The sequence below is a fragment of the Bos indicus x Bos taurus genome, chromosome 2 (assembly GCF_003369695.1).
Source record: "Bos indicus x Bos taurus breed Angus x Brahman F1 hybrid chromosome 2, Bos_hybrid_MaternalHap_v2.0, whole genome shotgun sequence".
NCBI classification, from domain to species: Eukaryota; Metazoa; Chordata; class Mammalia; order Artiodactyla; family Bovidae; genus Bos; species Bos indicus x Bos taurus.
This window is the reverse complement of record NC_040077.1, coordinates 120,358,025-120,377,890: the sequence shown is the minus strand read 5'-3', so window position 1 is coordinate 120,377,890 and position 19,866 is coordinate 120,358,025.

Sequence of the window (19,866 nt, the reverse complement as noted above, 5' to 3'; positions counted from 1 at the left end):
AACACAAGAAACGTAAAGAAAAGTACAAGACACAGCATATCAAATTGCATAAGACAAGTGATAAAGTGAAAATCTTCATGGCAGTCAGAGTAAGAAGACACACTGCTGGGACTTCCCTGGTGGTCTGATGGTTGAGAGTCCACCTGCCAATGCAGGGGACACGGGTTTGATCCTTGCTCTGGAAGGACTTTGGGGCGACAAACCCTGCCAGCTGCAGCCACTGAAGCCAGAGTGCCTAGAGCCTGCACAGGTGTGCATGCTAAGTCGCTTCAGTGGTGTTTGACTCTTCACGAGCGATGGACCTGAACTGGAAGTAGCCCGCCAGGCTCCTCTGTCCATGGAATTCTCCAGATAAGAATACTGGAGTGGGTTGCCATGCCCTCCTCCAGGAGATCTTCCTGACCCAGGAATCAGAGCTGCATCTCCTGCCTTGGCAGGCAGATTCTTATCATTAGTGTTACCTGGGAAGATTGCCAAGAGCCTGTACTCCAGCAACAAAAGAAGCCCCTGCAATGAGGGGCCCCTGAACGACATCTAGAGAGTAGCCCCATTCGCTCTGACTAGAGAAAGCCTGTGTGCAGCGACGAAGACCCAGCACAACCAAAAATAATAAATAAATAAAATATTTTTTTAAAAAAGACACAATACATGCAGAAAAACAAAGAGTGATGACAGCGGATTTTGTATTTGGAAACAATGCAAGCTAGAAGATGGCAGATCTTCAAAGATACTGAAGGTACTCTGCCAACCTAAGTTTGATAATTTAGATAAAAACGATAAATTCCTTGAAAAATACAAATGACCAAAGCTCACTCAAGAAGAAAGAGATAACCTGAATAATTTTATAAGTATTAAATAAATTGGGGCTTCTTAGGTGGCTCAGTGGTAAAGAATCTGCCCGCCAGTGTGGGCAATGAGGGTTCCTTGATTCCTTGGGTTGGGAAGGTCCCCTGGAGAAGGAATTGGCAACCCACTCCAGTATTCCCGCTTGGACAGAGGAGCCTGGTGGGCTATAGTCCATGGGCTCGCAAAGAGTTGGACACGACTCTCCAACTGAGCACATATACACACACAAATAAATTGAATTTATAGTTGAAATCTTTCCACAAAGAAAACTCCAACTCCAGATGGCTTCACTGAGGAATTCTTCCAAATGTATAAGGAAGAAATAATACTAATTTTATGAAAATCTTCCATAAAATCGAAGAGGAGGGAATACTACCTGATTTATTTTGTGAGGCCAGCAAATTGAATTCAACAATATATAAACAGGATACTATCAACACATCATGGTCAAAAGGATAATATGCCCCAGGAATATAGTCAATATAATCCATCATATTAACAGACTGAGAAAGAAAAGCCATGTGATCATCTTAATAAGCAGAAAAAACATTTCACAAAAGTCAAGTCCATTCTTGATTAAAACCCTCAATGCTCTAGAAATAATAGGGAAGTTCCTCAACTTGATAAAGGACATTTATGAAAAACTTAAATTTCTATCATATTTCATGGTAAAAGATTGAATGCTTTCCCCTAGTATCAGAATCAAAGTAAAGATGTCAGCACTCATCATTTTATTGCACATTATACTAGAGATTCTTGCCAGTGCTACTGGAACAAATAAGTGAGTGAGTTAGGTTTGACACAAAATTAATATGAAAAAATCCATTTTATTTCTATTTCTTAGAAACAAATAATCAGAAATTAAATTTTAAAACATTATTTATAGTAAAATATATTAAATACTTGGGGATGACTCTGACAACAACGTGTAAGACCTGTACACAATAACAGCGCTTTGCTAAGAAAAATTAAAGAAGACCTAAACAAATGGGATGCTATACCATGGTCTTAGATTAGTGGACTCAATATTAAATCAATTCTCCCAAAATTCATCTATAGATTCAACACAATCTTAATGAAAACCCTAGTAGACTTTGTGTGTGTGTGTGTGTACAAACTGACAAGCTAACTCCAAAATTTATATAAAAATACAGAGGATGTAAAATAGTAAAAACAGTTTTGAAAAAGAATGTGAATGTTGAAGGACTTATTATAAAGCTACAGTAAGCAAGACAGTGTGGTATTGGCTTCAAGATAGACACTTAGATCTATAGGACAAAATAGAGATTCCAGAAAGAGAGCCACACTTAGTCAAGTGATTTTTGAAAATACGTGAAGGCAATTCAATGGAGAAAGGATAATCTTTTCAAAAAATAGTATTGGAACAACTAAACATCCATAGGCAAAAAATGAAAACAAAAATAAGACTTGAATCATGGACTTAAATGTATGCCATAAAACTATAAAACTGCTGGAAGAAAACAAAAGAAATTCTTTGTTGGTCTTGAGTTAGGCAATGGTTTCCTGTATATAGTACTGAAATTTTAAAACATTGGTTACAGCATGTAAGGAAAAATTGATAAACTGGACTTCATCAAAATTAAGAAAAATCTATTCTTTGAAAGACACTGTTACAATAATGAAAAGATAAGCCACAGACTGGGAGAAAATAACTGCAAATCACATATCTAAAAAAGGACTTTTATGCAGAATATAAAGAACTATAAAAACTCAATAAAAAGAAAACACACAGCTTCCCCCAAAATGGGTAAAAGATTTGTACAAATGCTTCACCGAAGAATATGTGTGGATGACCAATAAGCATATAAAAGGGTGTTTGACATCATTAGTCATTATTAAAATGCAAATTAAAACCACAATGAGATACTACAATGCACTTACTGTAACACCTAAGGCCATACAAAGTGCTGGTGAGGGTGTGGAATAACAAAATCTTTCTTAAATTGCTGGAGAAACTGTTCAATGTACAACTAATTTGGAAAACAGTTAAGCAGTTTCTTAAAAAGTTAAAAATACACCAACCACATAACTCAGCCATTCTACTCCAAGGTGTTTAAGAGAAATAAAACCATTGTTGCATGACGATTTGTACACAAATGTTCATTGCTGCTTTATTTATAATAGCCCAAATTGGAAGTAGGGCTTCCTTGGTGGCTCAAATGGTAAAGAAACTGCCTGCCAATGCAGGAGATGTGGGTTCAACCCTTGGGTTGGGAGGATCCCCTGGAGAAGGAAATAGCAACCCAATATTCTTGCCTGGGAAATCCCATGGACAGGAGCCTAGGGGGTTACAGTCCTTGGAGTAGCAAGAGTCAGAGGTGACTTAGCAACTAAACAACAACAACAAATTGGAAATAAAAGTCTCAAATCAACAAGTAAATGGATACACAAACTGTGGTCTACCCATAAAATGGAATGCTACTGAGCAATACAAAGAACACATTGTTTATATATGTAGCAACACAGCTGAATCTCAAAATAATTGTGCTGAGTGAAAAGATAGAAAAGAGTTTTGTGTAGTCACTAAGTCCTGTGCAACTCTTTTACAACTCCACTGACTGTAGCCTGCCAGGCTCCTCTGTCTATGAGATTTCCCAGGCAAGAATACTGGAGTGGGTTGCCATTTCCTTCTCCAGGGCATCTTCCCAACCCAACGATTGAACTCACATCTCCTGCATTGGCAAGCAGATTCTTTACCACTGAGCCATCAGGGAAGCCCACTTACTATATAACTCCATTCAAACAAAATTCTAGAAAATGAAAGTAATCTATAGTGACAGAAAGCAGATCAGTGGTTGCCTGAGGATGGGGTGGGGCAGGGAGTGGAGGGAAGGAGGGAGAAATTACAAAGAGGCACCAGGAAACTTTTGGGGCGATGTTCATTATCTTGACAGTGGTGATGATTTCACAGGTGGTATATATGTCAAAACTTATCAAAATTGCTCACTTAAAATACGTGCAATTTTTCTGCACCATTTATCATATGCCAATTAGACTTCAATAAAACTGTTAAAAAACAATCCCAGAAGAAAAGTGTGGGAGGCGAGAGGTAATGATGAACAAAGAACCTGGCAAATGTGTTGGTGAATCTAAATAAGCCATAATGATAAGAATTATAAAACGGATTGAAAACATCTGATTTTGTATTGGATGGTAGAAATCAGGCAAGGGGTTTTTATTCAACTCTCTATTTTAACTGGGTATTATGCATGCTTCACTTCCATGGTACCTGAGAGAACAAAGAAAGGGGATTTTTTTTAAATCAATTAAAAAATGTGAAATAAGAAAAAGGAAGTAAAGAAAAAGCAGGAAGTAGCTCAAGTCACAGGAAAGGAGGTAGGAATAGCTTAATGCACCGCCTTAAAAATGTTTGTGGGAGACTAGGAAGGCTTCCTGGAAAAGGGGACATTTATTTAAGATGGTTTTAAAGGATGAGCAGAAATATAATACATAGAGGGGGTTGCATTAGCAAATGCACGGGGAGATAAAGAGGCAAGCTAGATGGACTTCTTTGTCAGTCCAGTGGTTAAGACTCCATGCTTGCGGTGCAAGGGGCACAGTTTGATCCCTGGTCAGAGAACTAAGATCCGTCATGCCACACAGTGTAGCCAAAAAAAAAAAAAAGACATGCTAGAGTCAGTACATAGGATGTGACCCCTGGGGAGGGGCCGGAGGCTGCAAACTGAGGGACCTCTCACTAAAGGCCCTAAGTGATGACAGAGGGGGAACACCAGAAAGATTTTCTAATCTGAGGTGTTGTGGTTGGAGGGTGTTTTTGACACATCCCTGGAGGGTGATCTGCAGAAGGGAATGGCTACCCACTCCAGTTTTCTGGCCTGGAGAGTTCCAACGACAGAGGAGTCTGGCAGACTACAGACCATGGGGTCACAAAGAGTCGGACACAACTGAGTGACTTTCACTTCCCTGGAGGGTGGTATAGAAAATGAATTATTGCGGCAACACTGGAGGCAGGGAAGGTGGTGAGAGGGAGGGGAGGTTGTGGAGACAGAGGGAAGAAACCATTTTTCATTCTCCTACAACTCAGTTTCCTGCTCACCATCAATGACAGGCCTTTTGCTATGAAGATGTCCCCAGGCATCTTATGAGACTAAGTTGGAGAGAATTGTTTCCCCATCAAATCGCTGGCAGCACCATAACTGTGGAAATATGCTATTTAAAAGTGACCTAACTTCTGACCTCCAGATCTGCCTTGTGACATGAGAGCAGCCAGCAAAGAGCCCTGGCCTTGGGTCTGAAGGTCTGGGTTCTGGTGTCTGAGTCAGCACTGGCTCACTGTGTAACCTCCACCAAGTCCCTTGCCCTCTCTGAGCACCACCTAATCAGTCAACTCCCTCCTTAAAGTGAGGGTGTTGGACAAGCCTTCCCATCTTTGACCTTCACAATCAGCCTGCAGATCTGACTCCAGTTCTGTCTCTCCTTAATATCCCAACCCACTGGGTGAGCATGCCCCAACCATGTTGCATTGGGGGCAACCCAAGCATGCCCCAATCCATGGGGATTAGCATGTCCCAACCCCACCACTGGGCTTCATCTCTTGGAGAAGCAAGACTCTCTGATTTCTTCCTTTCCTAAAATGAAAATAGCATTACTGTTTTCATGAGTTAATTGTTAAAAGTTTAAGCCATAAGAGAAGTATAAGGGAGAACATAAAATTCAAGTGCAATCCTAATATGCAAAGGTAGTCACTATTAAGATTTTGACCACAGTCTTCTAGACTATTCACTCTGTTCACACACACACACACACACACATATGTACACCTGCACACATACACTTCAAACATCCACACACACAACTTGATGTGATAAAATTATAGTATTTTAACTATGTTGTAATTATGTTATAATCTAATCTAAAAAATCTATTTTTTTCCACTCAATGGAAAAAATTGTCATGGAATCTATGGAAAAATATTCTGTTATTTAATTTTTTTAAATGTTGATTACATACTCACATAAAAATATACCATGACATTTATGCAATGCATAAATGTGATCAGCATGAACATGGGCAAACCCTAGTCACTTCTTTATTTTTTATGGCTTCCGATTTTCCTCTATCAAAGAATGGACTATGAACACTACTACAATGAACATCTTTAAACATACATCCTTTTGCATTTTTAGAAGAAATATTCAGATGTGGAATTATTGGGTTCAAAATGTGAATATTAAAAATTTTTATGTATATTGCTCAACTATCCTCCCCAAAGTTAGTACCAGTTCTCACTTTTGCCAACAATATGAGTGCCCACTTCTCAATACCACCCCCCTTTTTTTGGTGGGTAGCAGTTTTTGTAAGCCTTACAAAAAATAAAACTTATATATAAAGATTGCCTTGGTCAACATCTTTTTTTTTAAACAGAAGGCATTAAGCATTTCTAATCTAATAGGTGAACATGTAACTTCATTGTTTTTATTTTCATTTCTTTGGTTTATTAGTGAGGTTGATCATCTGCTATTTGGAGCTATTTGGATATTTTCTTTTGTGAAATGGTCTGTTTATGTCCTTTATTTTTCTGTTGGGTCTGTTTGTTTCTTATTGCTTTTTAAGAGCTCTTTCTATATTAGAGATTTAACCTCAGACCACCTGGTTTTTCAGGGTCCTTCAGTTCAGTTCAGTTCAATCTCTCAGTCGTGTATGACTCTTTTGGGACCCCATGGACGGCAGCACACCAGGCTTCCCTGTCCATCACCAACTCCCAGAGCTTGCTCTAACTCATGTCCATTGAATCAGTGATGCCATCCAACCATCTCATTCTCTGCCATCCCCTTCTCCTCCTGCCTTCAATTTTTCCCAGCATCAGGGTCTTTTCCAATGAGTCAGTTCTTGGAATCAGGTGGCCAAAGTATTGGAGTTTCAGCTTCAGCATCAGTCCTTCCAATGAATATTCAGGACTGATTTCCTTTAGGGTGGACTGGTTGGATCGCCTTGCAGTCCAAGGGACTCTCAAGAGTCTTCTTCAATACCACAATTCAGAAACATCAATTCATCGGTGCTCAACCTTCTTTATGGTCCAACTCTCACATCCATACATGACTACTGGAAAAACCATAGCTCTGACTCGACAGACCTTTGTCAGCAAAGTAATGTCTCTACTTTGCAATATGCTGTCTAGTTGTCTAGGTTGGATATTGTTTTTATTTTCATTTCTTTGGTTTGTTAGTGAGGTTGATCATCTGCTTATTAGCTATTTGGATATTTTCTTTTGTCAAATGGTCTGTTTATGTCCTTTATCTATTTTTCTGTTGGGTCTGTTTGTTTCTTATTGCTTTTTAAGAGCTCTTTATATATTAGAGATTTAACTTCAGACCACCTGGTTTTTCAGGGTCCTTAGAGTTGGGCAACATGGTCCCCTGCAGTCAGGTTCCCAAGAGACTGAAGCAATTCTGCCTCCGGTCAGCGGAGGGCAGCAGTGGGCAAGATTCATCTTCAGGCAGGACACACTCAGGTCTGCCTGGAGCAGGGCACACACACACACACACACACACACAAAGACCCTTTCAGAGAGCTTCTCAGGAAACCAATTGGTCCACTGACACTTCAGGGGCCCCCAACACAGATTTTTCTCCTTAGTCTCTGGAGACAGCTGTGAACATTGAAGAAAATCCGGTTCTAAAATAAGACTGGAGTCAAACTCCAGCTCTGTCACCTCCTAGCTGCAGGTTGGGCACAACCTTTATGATCTCTTTACCTCTCGGTTTTCTCATCTATAAAATGGGTCCAATGATACCCTTCCCAGGGTGTGATGAAGGAACTGTGAACAGAGGGACGCTGTAGTCTGGCATGTGCGTGTGCTTAGAGATTACAGCCCAGGCCATCCACCTCCCTACCCTCTGCTCCCCCAACCCCACGGCCCTGCCCCATACCCCCTACCCCACCCCCCTGCCCCATAACTCAACTGACTGAACAGAGGGAAGCACTGGCTCCTGCCGTCATGGCTGTGTTTGCTCCTTCCCAGGCCTGCCCCATGTTTGGTTCGGTGTAAGGAAGATCCCTGGTGAGCTAGCTGTGTGGAGGGAGATTGCAGGAGAGGAGACCAGGGAGGAGGGGAAGAGGTAATACAGATCCACACCAGGCAGTGGGGAAGACGTGGTGGGAGCAACCAGCGAGAGAGAGGCAGAAAAGGCCGGCACTGGCAACGGATGAGATGCTCTGGGCAGAGGAAGGGTGGATGAGCGGTGAGTTCTACCTGAGGGACTCCAGGGCCCGCTGGGGGAGATGCAGATTGCTCACAGAGGAGAAGAGTTCTGCCTGCATTTTGCCGAGGGACTTCCAGGACCAGCGCGCCGCCCCCCACCCCGCCGCCCCCGCCCCTGCCAACCCCCAGCAGTGGGAAATCCTAGCTCTAGCCTGACCTTTCCCCTCCTCCCTGTCTTACCTCCCCACTCCCCCTAGGCCTGCAAAACCTGGGTCCATCCCTGCCCAGGAATCAGAGCTGCTCTAGATATAATTCAGGCCAAGGAAGGGGGTCATTTCCTTCCCTGAGTTCGCTCCCATCTCTCTCCTCCCTCCCCCAGCTCCCTCGAGGTCCCAGGTCTGGGGAGGGGGACAAGAGAGAGACCTGTATTTGACTCAGGGTCCCCTACCACTCCCTTAAGCTAGGAGCAAGGCAGGGCCCAAGGGGTCCCCGACTCAGGAGGGGAAACCGGAAAAGTGGGTTTCTGATGGGAACAACTATGGCCTGGAGCTGGGATGAGTCATCAGGCAGAGAGGGCAGGAGTTGGAGGACAGGGCTGGGCCCAGGACCCTAAGCTGTGGGTTTCTGGGGGAGGAGAGGTGGGCAGGTAAGAGGTAATGAGGTCCTGGAACTCTACAATGCTGGCAGGGTTGGGAAGGGGGGGAGGGGGTTGTTCAATCTCCAGCCTGGTCCCAATCTGAGACAGGAATCATAGACTTTTATTCCTTTGTTTCTATTAATGATGATCTTCACTTTATAGATTGCTTACTGTGTGTCCAGCCTCCTGCTAACTTCTTTACAAATGTTTCTTTACTTAATCCTTGCTTGCCTTGTTGTCAAGCCCTGTTTTACAGAGGAGGTCACAGGAGCTCAGAGAGGTTAAACCATTTGCCCCTGGGTCACAAGTGCAGAGTCAGGGAGTCAGGGCACTGTCCTCTGTTTGACCCCAGAGGCTAAGAACTCCCATCTTCTCTCTGCACCACCCTCCTCAGTCATGGTTGGACCGTGTGCTGCACCCATGAAGATGAGTGGGTTTCCACCTGGGTCCTGGGCACCCAGAGCCCTGGGAGCTATCGTCAAGGTAAAGATACCCAAACAGTGATCGGTACATTCATCCATCATCAGGTCACCCTAGGCATGGTTTCCCTGATGTCAAAGGGTTCTGAGTACATTTTTAAAATTTGTGGGCTTCGTGGGGGAGGATGAAGCTGGTTGGTGCTAACTAGGGGAACGTGGTGGGGCCTTTCACAGATTGGCAGGGCCACAGGCATCTGTGAAGGAGGGTGCTGGGGACTCTTTTGGGGTCCTTAAAGCTGTGCTGTCTGTGGTTCTGGGAAGAAGGGGCAGGGGTGTGCATGTGTCCTGGCCAGCAGCCCCTGCTGTATGGAGGGGGGCAGCATGTGCTCCTTTCCTATCCAGCCTGAGGTAGGCAGTGGGTGGTAGGCGTGCCTTCCAGAATATTATTGACACCTCAGGAATGTATGTGGCTTTAGCAAACCCCAGCCGCAGGCACAGGAGTGGGGTACAGGACAGGGCCTGTCTTGGTGTGGGTGGGGAGCCTCAGAAGGGTCCCCACCAGGCAAGTTTGGTCTGAGGCCAGGCTTGGGGTGGGGCTGATCAAGAAAACTGCACAGTGAGTGTCAGGCATCTCTGCCCACTGCCCCAAGCTGGTTTCCCTCCCCAGCTGCCAAGCTCTACTCACCTTCACATCTCCCCACTTGTTTCTCAAAGATCAAACCCAGGTTGGGTGTTACAGCCTCTGTTATGTCCTCATTTATCAAACCATAGAGTACCTGAACTGTACCAGGCATTTCTCTTCAAGATCTTATTTAATCCTCGTAACCTACCCAATCACATATTTTTAACCATTAGTTTATGGATGAGGAAAATCTCAGAGAGGTTAAGTGACTTGTCCAAGGCTACACAGCTACTACTGTAAATGTCAGAGCTTTGTGGAATCCAGGCGTCTGACTCCAAAGATGACTCACTTATTTTACTAAGCTAGGGGTTCAGAGGGAATAAGATGTGGTTCTTACACTTGAGGGGTGTCCAGCCTCTTCCTAGAGGAATAAACAGATAGCTAGGTAATCTCACACAGTGTGAGTGATGGAGCAGAAGAATACAGCGATAGGAGCACTGGTGATGGGATGACTGCCTTTTTCCTACTGTGGACAGTTTTCCTGGTGAGAGGGGCATGACTGCAGTCATTCAAGTCTTAAATCATCTCTGAGAAGGAGGAGGAGAAGAGCATAATGGAGAGAGAGAGAGAGAGAGAGTGTGTGTGTGTGTGTGTGTGTGAGTGTGGGTGTGTGTTGTGATGACAGAGTGCCTGGATCTAGCTGTTTATGAGGGTGTATTTCCCAGCAGAGTCAGCCAATGATTTCCTATTTTTGCTTAAGCCAGTTTGATACTTACAACTGAAAGACACCAACTTAATGCCACTTGTAGAGCAAGTAAATGTCTTCAAAATGGAACTCTTGACTTTTATCCCCCAAATCTATGCCTTTCCTGCACTTCCCCATCTTGATATAAGGGACAACCATCCACCCAATTACTCAAACCCTTGTCTTCCCACGCCATACCTAACCCAGCAACAAGCCCTGCCAATCCTTCCTCCAACATTTATCTCAAGTCCATCCATTTCTCTTTATTTGCACTGGCACCCTAGTCAAGGCCACCATCATCTGCCACTTGGGTGACTGCAAATAGCCTTAGCAGTGGTCTCTCTGCTTCAATTCTTGTTCTGTCATAAATATTTCTCCACATAGCAACCAGAGAAATCTTTCAAAAATATAAATGATCTTATCACTCTCTTGTGTAAAACTCTTCAATAATTTCCCATTGCATGTGGAATGGAATTCCTGCTCTTTGCCAGGGAAGCTAATATCTGACACTTATATCTGAAGCTAATATCTGGCACTTTGTAATGCCATCATGTCCTCTTTCTATTTCACAAAGCTGCCAATCTCATTTCTGTTTCAGAGAACTTGCATTTACTGCTAACTTTATCTGGAAGAACCTACATCTTCACATGGATGTTTCTTTCTCATCATTCAGGTTGCACCTCAATATCACCTCTCACAAAGGCCTTCCTTGAGTGCCCTAGCTAAGAAAGCATCCACTTCTCACTCCAATCCCAAATTTCTCTCCACCATTCAGTTTACCTCCTTCATGGCACTTATCATGGTTTGAGATTTTAAGTGAATTACAAATAGACTAGCCATTGTAAACACTGTATACCAGCTTCAGGTCAGCTCAATCTCTAATGGCAATAAGGTGATCTGCCTCTAATATTTGTTGAAAGTGAAAGTATAGTCTTTCTTGAGGACAGGAACATAAGCCAGAGCTGCATATTATCTCTACATTTTTTAATGCATAATGTCAAATTTTATTAAAATTTTAAGATACACAAAGAAACATGAATTGACCAACAAAATCAAGAGAAAAAAATATGTAATAGAAAGAGACCCAAAGGAGATCCAGTTATTAGCATTATTAGGCTTTTCAATAACAGTGATTAATATAATCAATAAATTAAATAAAAAGATGGATAATTTCAGCAGAGAAATACAAAATTATTAAAAATAAATTCTACAACTTAAAAATATAAAAATTGACATTAAGAACTCAACAGATGGGCTTGACAGCAGATTATACACAACTGAAGAGAGAATTAGTGGGCTAGAAAAAGGCAAAAAGAAAACATCCAGACTAAAGTAAAGTGAAAGTCACTCAGTCATGTCTGACACTTTGCTACCTCATGGATTATACAGTCTATGGAATTCTCCAGGCCAGAATACTGGAGTGGGTAGCCTTTACCTTCTCCAGGGAATCGTCCCAACCCAGGGATTGAACCCAGATCTCCTGCATTGCAGGCAGATTCTTTACCAGTTGAGCCACAAGGGAAGCCCAAGAATACTGGAGTGGGTAGTTTATCCCTTCTCCAGCGGATCTGCCCAGCCCAGGAATTGAGCTGGGGTCTCCTGCATTGCAGGCGGATTCTTTACTGACTGAGCTATCAGGTAAAGAGAGGCTAAAGGATGAAAAAATACAGAAAGAATGTAAAAGATATATGAAACACAGTGAAAATGTCTAAATTATGCATAATTAAAATCTCATGAAAGGAAATAAAAAATAGATCAGATGCAATATTCAAAGAAATGATGGTTGAGAATTTCCAAAGCCAAAGAAAGACATCAAGTCACGTGATGCATGAAGCACTATAGATAGAACTCTGCTGCTGCTGCTGCTGCTAAGTCTCTTCAGTCATGTCTGACTCTGTGCGACCCCATAAACGGCAGCCCACCAGGCTCCCCCGTCCCTGGGATTCTCCAGGCAAGAACACTGGAGTGGGTTGCCATCTCCTTCTCCAATGCATGGAAGTGAAAAGTGAAAGTGAAGTCATTCAGTCGTGTCTGACTCTTAGTCACCCCATGGACTGCAGCCCACCAGGCCCCTCCATCCATGGGATTTTCCAGGCAAGAGTACTGGAGTGGGGTGCCATTGCCTTCTCCGAGATAGAAATCTAGATACAATTAATACAAAGAAAACTGAATTCAGACACATAATAACAAAACTTCTGAAAACTAAAGACAGAAAATTTTAAAAACAGTGAGAGGAAAAAATATTGTATTTCAAAAGACTATGCAATAAGACTTATGGCAGAGTTCTACACAGAAACCATGGAAGCTGGAAGACAATTGAATGAATGAGAATCTCAAATTGCTGAAAGAAAAAACTGCCAATCTAGAATTCTATATACATTACTACTATGACCTCATCTATTCTCCCCTGCACTTGTATAGTTTAAGTCATACTGGTTTATTTTTTATATATTAAAGGCATGTTCATACCATAGGTTCTTTTTACTGTTTGTTCCCTCTACTTGAGTCATCCTTCCATTAGATATTCATATGGTTATTGCCCTCATCACTTTCAAGTTTTTTTCTCAAAGTCACCATTTCAACGAGGTCAACCTTGAACACCATATTTAATTTAATTTATTTTTTAGAATCAAACCCCATATGTGCCAGAGATGCTCAGAGGGCTCAAACAAACCTTGTGTGCACCAGGACCAGCAACCCCACAGAGACCCAGATAAAACTGTATTTGAGTGTCTCCTGTGGAGGTACAGGTCAGCACTGGCCTGCTGCAGGGGTAGGGGCTCTGGGTGCAATAGACCTGGGTATGGCATAAGCCCTCTTGGAGGAGGTTGCCATTAACCCCACCACAGAGCCACCAGAACTTACACAGGACTGGGGAAACAGACTCTTGGAGGGCACAAACAAAACCTTGTATGCACCAGGACCCAGAAGAAAGGCGCAGTGACCCTGCAAGAGATTGACCCAGACTTGCCCATGAGTGTCCAAGAGTCCCTGGTGGAGGCATGGGTCAGCGGTGGCCTGCTGCAGGGTTGGGGCCTGAAATGTGTGCAGAAATGCATGCATGGGACCTTTTGAAGGAGGTCGCCATTATCTTCATTACCTCCACCATAGTTTGGCCCCAGGTCAAATAACAGGGAGGAAATGCAGCCTTGTCCATCATCAGAAAATTGGATTAAAGATTTACTGAGCATGGCCCTGCCCATTAGAACAAGACCCAGTTTCCCCCTCAGTCAGTCTCTCCCATCAGAAACCTTCCATAAGCCTCTTATCCTTCTCCATCATAGGGCAGACAGAATGAAAACCACAATCACAGGAAACTAACCAATCTGATTACATGGACCACAGCCTTGTCTAACTCAGTGAAACTATGAGCCATGATGTGTAGGGCTACCCAAGATGGATAGGTCATGGTGGAGAGGTCTGACAGAACGTGGTCTACTGGAGAAGGGAATGACAAACCACTTCAGTGTTCTTGTCTTGAGAACCCCATGAACAGTATGAAAAGGCAAAAAGATAGGACACTGAAAGATGAACTCCCCATGTCAGTAGGTGCCCAATATGCTACTGGAGATCAGTGAGAAATAACTCCAGAAACAATGAAGAGATGGAGCCAAAGCAAAAACAACACCCAGTTGTGGATGTGATTGGTGATGGAAGTAAAGTCTGATGCTGTAAAGAGCAATATTGCATAGAAACCTGGAATGTTAGGTCCATGAATCAAAGCAAATTGGAAGTGGTCAAACAGGAGATGCCAAGAGTGAACATTGACATTTTAGGAATCAGCAAACTAAAATGGACTGGAATGGGTGAATTTAACTCAGATAACCATTATATCTACTATTGTGGGCGAGAATCCCTTAGAAGAAATGGAGTAGCCCTCATAGTCAACAAAAGAGTCTGAAATTCAGTACCTGGATGCAATCTCAAAAATGACAGAATGATCTCTATTTGTTTCCAAAGCAAACCACTCAATATCACAGTAATCCAAGTCTATGTCTCAACCAGTAATGCTGAAGAAGTTGAAGTTGAATGGTTCTATGAAGACCTGCAAGATATTCTAGAACTAACACCCCAAAAAGATGTCCTTTTCATCATAGGGGACTGGAATGCAAAAGTAGGAAGTCAAGAAATACCTGGAGTAACAGGCAAATTTGGCCTTGGAGTACAGAATGAAGCAGGGCAAAGGCTAATAGAGTTTTGCCAAGAGAATGTACTGGTCATAGCAAACACCCTCTTACAACAACACAAGAGAAGACTCTACACATGGACATCACCAGATGGTCAATATGGAAATCAGATTGATTATATTTTTTGCAGCCAAAGATGGAGAATCTCTATACAGTCAGCAAAAACAAGACTGGGAGCTGACTGTGGCTCACATCATGAACTCCTTGTTGCAAAATTCAGACTTAAATTGAAGAAAGTAGGGAAAACCACTAGAATATTCAGGTATGACTAAATCAAATCCCTTATGATTATACAGTGGAAGTGACAAATAGATTCAAGGGATTAGATCTGATAGACAGAGTGTCTGAAGAATTGTGGATGGAGGTTCATGACATTGTATAGGAGGCAGTGATCAAGACCATCCCCAAGAAAAAGAAATGCAAAAAGGCAAAGTGGTTGTCTGAGGAGGCCTTACAAATACCTGTGAAAATAAGAGAAGCAAAAGGCAAAGGAGAAAAAAAAAGGAAAGATATACCCATTTGAATACAGAGTTCCAGAGAATAGCAAGGAAAGATAAGAAAGCCTTTCTCAGTGATTAGTGCAAAGAAATAGAGGGAAACAATAGTATGGGTAAGACTAGAGATCTCTTCAAGGAAAGTAGAGATACCAAGTGAATATTTCATGCAAAGATGGGCTCAATAAAGGACAGAAGTGGTATGGACCTAACAGAAGCAGAAGATATTAAGGAGAGGTGGCAAGAATACACAGAAGAACTATAACAAAAAAGATCTTCACAACCCAGATAAGCACGATGGTGTGATCACTCACCTAGAACCAGACATCCTGGAATGCAAAGTCAAGTGGGCCTTAGGAAGCATCACTAGTGGAGGTGATGGAATTCCAGTTGAGCTATTTCAAATCCTAAAAGATGATGCTGTGAAAGTGCTGCACTCAATATGCCAGCAAATTTGGAAAACACAGCAGTGGCCACAGGACTGGAAAAGGTCAGTTTTCATTCCAATCCCAAAGGAAAACAATGCCAAAGAATGCTCAAACTACCACACAGTTGCACTCATCTCACACGCTAGCAAAGTAATGCTCAAAATTCTCCAAACCAGGCTTCAACAGTACGCGTTAACTGTGAACTTCCAGATGTTGAAGCTGGATTTAGAAAAGGCAGAGGAACCAGAGATCAAATTGCCAACATCTGCTGGATCATTGAAAAAGCAAGAAAGTTCCAGAAAAACATCTACTTTTGCTTTATTGACTACACCAAATCCTTTGACTGTGTGCATCACAATAAACTGTGGAAAATTCTGAAAGAGATGGGAATACCAGACCACCTGACCTGCCTCCTGAGATATCTGTATGCAGGTCAAGAAGCAACAGTTAGAGCTGGACATAGAACAACAGACTGGTTCCAAATTGGGAAAGGAGTATGTCAAGGCTGTATATTGTCACCCTGCTTATTTAACTTCTATGCAGAGTACATCATAAGAAATGCTGGGCTGGATGAAGCACAAGATGGAATCAAGATTGCTGGGAGAAATATCAATAACCTCAGATATACAGATGATACCACCCTTATGGCAGAAAGTGAAGAGGAACTAAAAAGCCTCTTGATGAAAGTGAAAGAGGAGAGTGGAAAAAGTTGGCTTAAAACTCAACATTCAGAAAACTAAGATCATGCCATCTGGTCTCGTCACTTCATTCCAAATAGATGGGGAAACAGTGGAAACAGTGACAGACTTTATTTTCTGGGCTCCAAAATCACTGCAGATGGTGACTGCAGCCATGAAATTAAAAGACGCTTGCTCCTTGGAAGAAGAGTTATGACCAACCTAGACAGCATATTAAAAAGCAGAGACATTACTTTGCCAACAAAGGTCCATCTAGTTAAAGCTTTGGTTTTTCCAGTAATCATGTATGGATGTGAGAGTTGGACTATAAAGAAAACTGAGTGCCGAAGAATTGCTTTTGAACTGTGGTGTTGGAGAAGACTTGAGAATCCCTTGGACAGCAAGGAGATCCAACCAGTCCATCCTAAAGGAAATCAGTCCCAAATATTCATAAGGACTGATGCTGAAGCTGAAACTCCAATACTTTGGCCACCTGATGCAAAGAACTGACTCATTTGAAAAGACCGTGATGCTGGGAAAGATTGAAAGTTGGAGGAGAAGGGGATGACAGAGGATGAGAGGGTTGGATGGCATCACTGACTTGATGGACTTGAGTTTGAGTAAGCTCCGGGAGTTGGTTCTGGACAGGGAAGCCTGGTGTGCTGCAGTCCATGGGATTGCAGAGTTGGACATGACTGAACAACTGAACTGAACTGAATTTATTTTTTACTGGGGTATAGTTGCTTTGGGGCTTTCCTGGTGGCTCAGTGGTAAAGAATCTGCCTGCCAATGCAGGAGACATGGGTTTGATCCCTCGGTGTGAAAATCTCTTGGAGAAGGAAATGGAAACCCACTCCAGTATTCTTGCTTGGGAAATCCCATGGACAGAGGAGACTGGTGGGCTACAGTCCATGGGGTCACAAAGAGTCAGACATGAGTTAACGATTAGACAACAATATAGTTCCTTTAAGGACAACCTATTTTATTTATTTGTTGGGGTACAGTTGCTTTATAAAACCCTATTTTAGCCTGTAATCCATTTACTCTTGATTCTTCTTCCTTGAATTATTTTCTCCATATATTATTACCTTCTGGCATATTGAAAGTGAAAATATGAATGTATTAGTCACTCAGTCATGTCCGACTCTTTGCTGCAACTCCATGGACTATAGCCTACCAGGCTCTTCTGTACATGGAATTCTCCAGGCAAGAACACTGGAGTGGGTAGCCATTCCCTTCTCCAGTGGGTCTTCCCAACCTTGGGATTTAACCTGGGTCTCCTGCATTGCAGGTAGATTCTTTACTGTCTGAGCCACCAAGAAATACTTTATGATTTTTTCTCTCCCTTGACTTAAATATAAGCTGATAAATGCAATTGATTCATTTAAAATGTATTTAAAATAACTTCAGCGTTTTTAAACTCAAGAGGGTCATTAAAGGTATCCAGTATACCATGATGCCAGAAACAGAAGTCTCCCTTCTTTATTTGTTTATCCTTGTTCTGATTTTTCCCTGTGTCTTTTATTGTAAGAAGAGACTAATCCTCTCTAGAACAGATGAGAGTGATAGACAGGTGGAGAGAAACTGATAGGTGCTTAAGTATGCATGTTTTCAGCCGCATGTTACAGGAAACCCAACTACAAGTGACCTTAGAGAAAAAAGATATTTATTATCTTATGTAAGAAGTCATCCAGAGACAAGGCTTTGCCTGTGTTAGTTTGAGGCTAACATCAATTAGGTTTCCATTTTCACATTTTATCACACTCAGAAGGCTGGTTGCTACACAGTTTCACAAGAAGACATGAAAATATCTTGCTAAAGAGGAATAGTCTATTCTTCTCCATCTTCTCTTATTTATTTATTTATGTGGCTGTACCCAGTCTTACTTGTGGCAAGCGGGATCTAGTTCCCTGACCAGGGATCAAACCTGGGCCCCTTGCATTGGGAGCTCAGAGTCTTAGCCACTGGACCACCAGGGAAGTCCCTCGCCATCTTCTTTTAAGGACCAAGGGACTCATCTTCTGCATGACTCCCAGCAGACCTCTTTCCTGTTTCATTGACCAGGACCCCATCACTAGGCCATTATAAAACATTTACAGGGAAAGACAATGGATTATTATGATTGGCTTAGATTGACCCTGACTTGTCTGCTATGGTAGGAATGGTTCAGACTCATGAGGAAGATGGTTGCTTGATACTGGGCCAAAATCAAGGTTCTGTTGCCAAGAAAGGGAGTGCAATTGGGTGGGCAACCAACCCATAAGATTCCTTACATAGCATCTTTCAGGTTATCATTTTAATAGTCACTTCACATCCTTGAGCTCATTAATCCTTACTGTCCAGGGGTATTTTATCATTGTATTTTGCAGATGAAGCTCAGAGATGTTGGGTGACTTGCTGAAGAACATAGAGCTAAGACATGTTAAGATTCTGTTTGGGGTCCACCCACAGATGTCCTGCCTGCGGGTCTGTGATGGTTTAAAAAACTGGCCACAAAACTCACACATGAATATTCACGGCAGTATTTGACATGAGTCAGAACCAGAAACAACCTAAATGTCCATTATCTGATAAAAGGATAAACAAAATATGGTTATATGCAAACAATGAAATATCACTTGGCCATTAAAAGGAATGAAGTTCTGATACTTGCTTCAACAGCACATAACACTACATATGTGATTCCATTTATGTGAAATGTCCAGAAAAATCAAATCCACTGAGACAGAAAGATCAGGTGTTGCCAGGACTGGGTAGTCAGGGAGAGGGGATGTTGGTAAAAACTAAAGGATATAGGGTTTCTTCTGGGGGTGATGAAAACGTTCTAAAATTGCAGTGATGGATTGGACAATTCTGTGAATATACCCAAAACCAAAGAACTGTATGCTTTAAATGAGTGAATCATATGACATATTAATTTTATCTCAAACTATTAACAAGGAAATTGGCTGCAAATTGTTTGAAAAACAATCCTCCTATGGAAAGGTGGAGTCTGTGTAGCCTACTCTTGAGTCTGAGTGGGCTTGCGACTGCTTTTACTGATAGAGTATGACTGAAGTGACCATGCATAACATCGGAGGCTCCACCTTTCAGGAACTTCCACCTGGTTCTCTCTAGACACTGGTTCCTGAAACATTCCCTCTCAGAATCCAACTGCCATGATGTTTGAAGTCATATTGAGAGGCCACAAATAATAAGACTCCCAGGCGACTTTCCCAGTTAAGCTCAGCCTTCAGCCATCCAAGGCCAGGAGCCAGACATGTGAGTGAAGGAGCCTCCAGATGATTTCTGTCCCCAGCCACTGGAGTCTCCCCAGGTGAAGCCTCAGACATCTTGGAGCAGGGACAAACCCTTCCCACCATTGTTGTTGTTGTTCAGTCACTAAATCATGTCTGACTCTTTGCGACCCTATGGACTGCAGCACGCCAGGCTTCCCTGTCCTCCACTATCTCCCGGAGTTTGCTCAAGTTCATGTCCATTGAGTCAGTGATGCTATCTAACCATCTCATCCTCTGTCATCCCCTTCTTCTCCTTTTGTCTTCAAATTTCTGAGCATCAGGATGTTTTCCAATGAGTCAGCTCTTCACATCAGGTGGCCAAAGCATTGAAGCTTCAGCTTTAGCATCAG